Consider the following 6,870-nt stretch of genomic DNA (forward strand, 5'->3'; position numbering starts at 1 on the left):
TTTGGGGTCAAGATGCCCACAGATTTGCTGTGTGGTGAGAAACAGTTCTGTGGAAAATCAGTCTCAAGAATTCCTTCTTGCGCCCTCTCCTGGTAAGATGTGCAAACAAGACCATTGAAAGGATACTATTGAGACCTTGCTGACTTGAACTGGAGGCAGGGAAGACTTTCCTCTCAGTGAGGCTGACCACTTAGGATGTTTCCATTCTATATGCATAGTACTGATTGAAATTGCTACAGCCTCTGCCCACCAGCTCCTGTACATACACTAAACTGGGAAGAGACACTCAGAACATGCTCTAGACTTTTAATAATTATCTCATATTTCATAGCTTGAGTGTTCATTGTTTTTATGATGCTAGAGATTGGTCTTCGGACTTGTGCATTTTAGATCATTGCACCCATGAGCTATAGCCTCACACTACACTGAATTGTTTACATGCAATTAAATTAATCTATTTTAGGTGTATGGCTGATAAGCCATGAGTAAGTTCTATGCTTCCTTAAGACCTTTTTTCAGTATCTTTAACTTTGCTTCAAAGTAAAAATGACATTAATTTATCTTACTATCCTGTGCCTTATCTCAAGTCGAACATAACTAGAAGGCTTTATGACTGGTTAGGTCACTGTACATGATGTTTTTGTTTCCTTTTATTGTGAAATGCCCAACAATTGTCCACACAACATATTTTATCCACTTACCAATCTATGAAAAACTGTTTTCCTTGGAAACTAGCTCTTGTTTCTGGAGATATCATTTCTAAATAGCCCAGGAGAAGCCTGAGCATACGATCTCATTGTCTTGCCTTCCAGGTTTGGGTTTTAATAAGCTGTATGGGCATTTCCACACATGATATCAGGTGATCACAAGTATTAAATTTTGGAATTTATAATCTAGAGCAGAATTGCTAAGTCATGAGACATGTGTTAAATATTTAAACCTGTTGTTAGGCTAGGGATATAGCAGTGGTTGTCACTTGCCCATGTATTTCCAAAGCCCTGAGCACCATAGAAAAAATGAAATAAACCCAGATCAGTCAAAATAGGCTTTCAATTCTAGCTAGTTAGCTGAGAGGCTAGAGATCACAAGGTAAGACCTGTCTGAGCTATATAGCAAGCTCCAGGCAAAACTGGAAAATTTAGTTGTGGTCTCTCTCCACATAAAAAGTACAAAAATTGATCCGCTCAGCCTCTGACTCAGCAGAATTGGGCAGCTCTGATCCTGGTCCCCATTTCCCACTTAGGGAGTCTTACTGTGCATGTAGCAGAGGAGAAGCAAGATTTTCCAGGCCACACCATTCAGCCAGCAAGGAAGCCTATCCGATAGCATGGTGGACTTCTAGGTCACAGTGTGCTGTTATGGGTGACAGGGTTTCAACAGCAGGAAACAGAATATGTGGGCCTTGTTGAGGCTGGAAATTGACCTAATGTGACATAAGCAGTAATTTTATTGGGCAGAAAAATGTTCATATTGCAAGGGAGCTTCACTGACTAGTCCTAAATGACAGAAGCAAATGGTCAGATGGTAGAGCAAAGCTACTAAGGAAATTTCTTTCCTTGGCCCCCTAGAAACGGATAGTGCACTGACAAATTTTATGTCAACTTAACACAAGCTAGAGTCTTCAGAGAGGAGGGAGCGTCAACTGAGAAAATGTCTCAGAAAATAGCCAAGATTTGGCTATAGGAAAGCTGATAAAACATGTTCTTAGTCAGTGATTGATGGAGGATGGCCTAGTGCATTGTGGATGATATCACCCCAGGCTGATGGTCCTACATTCTATAAGAAAATAGGCTGAACAAGCCATGAGGAGGAAGCCAGTGAGAAACACTGCATCACTCCCTGTCTCTGGGTTCCTGCATGCTCTATCTGCTTTTCATGATGAACTGTCATATGGAATTGTGAGCAAAACAAACCATTTCCTGCCCAAGTTGCTCTTGGTCATGGTGTCTCATTATGGCAATAGTGATAGCAACAAAGACTCATAGAGTGGCTTCTGAAGCCCCTCTGGGATACCAAGAGCCCTGTCCTCAAATCTGAAGTCACCATGATCACTATCCTATCCATCAACCCACTGCAGATACTGGAATGGAGATCAGGGAGCAGAAAGTGGTAACAAGAGAGGCCACAGGGCTCCTGTGAGTAGGTACATAGTCAAGATACCACAGACAGAGAGGTGTACAAGGGCAGGAGCTCTGAGTATGACATCCACCCTCAAGGCTCCTGTGCACTGTCAAGACTCAGAGGCCCTTGCCCCTTAGAGTGATCTTAGGATCTATACATACCCTCCCTTTTAGGTCATGGTAGCTTCACTGAAACACTGCAAATCTGCATGAAAGTCCTCATTTCCTATTCTATCCACTCTATCCACTTCTATGCCATGGCTTCTCTAATGGTCAAATCCTTATAAGAAAACTTCAGTCATCTATCTACTTTTCAAATATCATTTAATGTTTCATATTCACTTATGTGCATATGTGTGCACATTCACATGCACGTATGGGCATTCATGTGTCATAGCCCATACGTAGAAATAATGGGACACTTGAAAGAGTAAGTTGTCTCCTTTTACCATGTGGGTCCTGGAGATTAAACTCAGGTTGTTTGTCAGATTTGATGTCCTTACCCTCTGAGCAATCTTCCTAGGCCATACTTGATGAATATATCATGGGCATTGCTAAGGGGTGGATGGGGAATGGAGGACAGTGGATCTTGACAGGTGGGGAACCTGTGTGCTGGAGTTAGGTTACAGCTGGAATTGTGTATGTAGCAGCAGAATGGGGTGGCTGACATAATCAGCAGGGTGGCATCAGGGACAGAAAGCCGAGCATGCACTGGGAAGGACTCAGGTCTAATCCTAGAACAATATTTTGAGCTATCAGAGCTTCTGTTTCATCAGTTGGACAGTGAGCTCAGGCATTGTTCAAGTGCTCATTTGAGCCCCCATCCTGCTAATGGAGAGGGAATAAAAAAGGAAGACTCACATTTGCTGCTACAAAAGGAAGATCCAAAGACAAAGAATATATCTTTGCCAGGGTCTGCTTCCATGTTGTGTGGTACCCTGAAATGTCTGAAGAGGTTAGGTGCGTGCTGGAACTCACACAAATAAACAGGGAGGAGCCTGTGTGTGTGGAAATATAGGTCCTTAACTTTAACCATTCCACCTCATCTTTTCTGTAAGATATCTTGGCATAAGATTGTCTGGAATCACATGGCTACAGGTGTGTGTGTGTGTGTGTTTGTGCGTGTGTCTGTGTGTGTGTGTGTGTAAACTCCAAGATGAGGCATGAGCCTTGAAAAGCGCCTTGGTTAAACCAAAATTTCCTCTCTCTTTTCACTGTGTCACACTCTTCCTAAAGTAAAAGTCCTTAGAATCCTGGGACCAGAGAACAAATAGAGACAAAGATGGGGACCTGGACTCCAGGGTTGTCCCTGAACCTACAGCTCTGAGACTTCTCCTTGGAATGAGACCACTTTGTCAGCACCAGAAATCAAACACACGGCCCCATGCATATGAAGCATGTATTCTACCACTACCCAGAGTTCCAACCCAGAGGCATCCTTATAGAGATAATCACATTTAGCACATCATACTTGCAGGCAGGGATCACAAAAAGGAAGTCCTCCATCATCTCTTGGAGCTGTACTTGGAGAGTGTCAAGAGTCTTCAGTGTCTCCCAAATACTCCTCTACCAGTAAGTCAGCAAAACCAGGAGGTGACATGTAGTTCAGAGGGATCCAGAAAAGATGTGTTGGTAAGACTTCACCACCAGGAACAGTATCTTCAAGTTAAAACAGAGGGGTCTGGGATGGGAGAAGGTAAAGGGCAAAGGACAAGCTTGAGGGTGGCCCCATCTCTAAACACAAGCATACCCTAGTTTTTGATCAAGTGTCACATGGCAATGCAGATAACTAGAAGCTCTCTAATTATTGGCACACAACTTTAAAAATCTGACCATTTGTGTTGGTGTGCTCTGTAGAACAGCCAAAATAGTGTCTGCCCATTTTACCCACTCACTTTTTTTTTTTTTTTTTTTTTTTTTAGGTTTTTTGAGACAGGCTTTCTCTATGTAGTCCTGGTTATCCTGGAAATCACTCTGTAGACCAGGCTGGCCTCGAAATCTGAAATCCACCTGCCTGTGTCTCCCAAGTGCTTGGATTAAAAGCATGTGCCACCACTGGCCAGCTACATTTTCCCCATTATCGATGTTGCTCATAACCTGAGAGGTGGATGGAAAGATTCAAGTCAGAAAAAGGATATAATTGTGGCTATGGAACTCTGAGCACGCCTCCACAAAATGCATCCCTCAGGTAATAAAGGGGTTGCATCTGGTAATTACCATTGGGATGCCCCAGCTATACTCATTATTGGTTGTATCAATGATGCTGAGGACAGGTCAAAAATCAGCAGAGGCCTACAGCTCTTCGCGATGCCTGGATAAGAACTCCACATCCACCACAGCATGAAGAATGACCTTAAAGACCTGAGGGACATTCATAGTGAGGGATCAAATTATGTCCCAGACATATTCTTAAACCAAATAAGTTAGTTTCACTTTTTATTAATTTATTCAATGGTTCCCATACACATCTCTCTATTTGGCAAATGTACCATTTCATATGGATGGCTAAAAGGGCATAAACTCATGTTCATGGGAGTAATTTTCTCTGAAAAGAAAGAACTTTCTGTTCCACTCCCTACTAGACCCCCTCCTAGACACTAACATTATTCAATCAAACCTTGGTGGTAGCCAGAATCTACTCTTCACTCTTGCCTTTCAGGTAGCCCTCCAAGGCCTCTGGGTACATCTGCTGACATCCATGTGTATAAGGCACAAGCAGGAACATGTTCATCCTTCTGCACAGAGAGAGAAGTTTTCCTAATACTCCTAGCTAGTGTGGATACCCCACAAAACCCATGGGGAGACTGTGTGGAACACAAAGGAATATAGTTGTTCCTACTTTTCTGGTGTTGAGATGAGATAGCCAGGGTAGCCAATGCATCTGCTCCTATGGTTCTGAACACAATGGAAACTACCAAGTACAACTATTTTTATACAGAAAAATTGCTCAGCTTACTTGAGGCAGAGAAATATGGATTCTGTCCCTGGAAGTCTTCAGCAAGAAAGAAGGAAGAAGGGAATTCCCATGTACCTCTATGATTTCTATTGCCTTCACAGAATAGAGAGAACCAGGAGCTCTTAAGAGTGAGGACTGGGGTAGAAGGCTGAGCTTGAGAGAATTGTAAATCACCTGAGCAGAATGGGAGATGAGGCCAGGCATTGTGGCCATCCCACTCTGTATAATGGCACCATGGAAGACTCCTCAGGACACAGGAGACACTAGAAGTGAAGACACACTTGTGCCACCAGCTGACCCATCAAAAACAGTGACCCGGTCAGGGTTGCCTCCAAAGTGGGTGATATTCTGCTGGACCCAGTGTAGGATGGACATTTTGTCCAGGTAGCCCCAGTTGCCTCTGGTGTGCTTGTATCCACTACTGAGAAGTGGCATTTGCAGAAATCACTGAGATATACCATTTCTTCTCAATCCCTGTTCCCTGCCCAGCCCTGGGCTCACCCAGAGTAACCAAGGACACCCACATGGTACTGGATAGTGACCACCACCATGTCCTCAATGGCTGCCAACTTTGATCATACAAGGAAGCCATGGCCATTACAAGTACAGCACCATGGATCCATACCTACACCTTGTTAAAAAATGAAGTAAGTGACACGCTCTACACACAGAGCACACACTTAGGTGCAGGCAAACCACATATGTACACAAAATAATAAATAAGTAAATAAATAAATAAATAAATAAATAAATTTCCTCCTACACAGATAAAGGTTACAGACTCTGGGGAAGCTGTGATGAAGCCCAGACCTCCAGTTAGAGGTTTGGAGATCTTAGATCCTACTTATTGAGGGGTCAGAATGTTGAGGACCCTAGCAGTCTCCATGGCAGCCTTTGACCACTAATTCAGACATTTTTACCATTTCTCTCTGTCTCCATTAAGGCCTGAAACAGGTGGGTTGCCCCTACAGAGATATTATATAAGTGAGGATAAAGTAATTTCAAACTAGATGTTAGGAACTCCTTCACCTAAAGTGAGAATGTTCAGGATTCCTCATTATCCTCCCAACCCCCCTCCACATCACTAGGCTTCTGAGCTGTCAGTGAATACACTTGTTCCTTGTTAAATGGCATCTGATCATATGGGTTGGTGTAGTGAGAATTGTGTTATTTAAAAAAAAACCCACTATGATGGTTAGCATATGCTTAGCCCAGGGAATGGCACTATTAAGAGGTATAGCCTTCTTGGAATAGATGGGTCATTGTGTGTCGGGGTCTATAATACCCCTGTCCTAGGTACCTGGAAGTCAGACTTCTGCTATCTGCCTTCTCAACAAGAGGCGAAACTCTCAGATTCTCCAGTCCCATGTCTCCCTGTATACTGCCATTCTCCTGCCTTGATGATAATGGATTGAACCTCTGAAGCAGTAAGCCAATCCCAAATAAGTGTCAGAGTCGCCTTGGTCATGGTTTCTATTCACAGCAGTAAAACCCTAACTAAGACGCCCAAATATGTTATGTGATTGTGGTTTTGTTTTAATCCCAGATTTGGAGTCTGTACCTGCTTCAGACTGTCCACAGCCACTAGCTATGATTTGTCTCATGCTTTTGGAGGGGTGTGATTTTTGCAGGTTGTAGATAGTTTGTGTTTGCAATTCTGGGACTCTTAAGAAATGTATAAATGTGAGAGTCCCAAGATGGCCTGTGGAAGTGGAAGTCCCTCCTACTGCAACTACTGCTGCTACTATTGCTGGTTTGTGCTGTTGTGTTTGCTGCTTTTGCTATTGCTGGGAT

This window comes from Grammomys surdaster, unplaced genomic scaffold, assembly GCF_004785775.1.
Source record: "Grammomys surdaster isolate TR1022 unplaced genomic scaffold, NIH_TR_1.0 349, whole genome shotgun sequence".
NCBI classification, from domain to species: Eukaryota; Metazoa; Chordata; class Mammalia; order Rodentia; family Muridae; genus Grammomys; species Grammomys surdaster.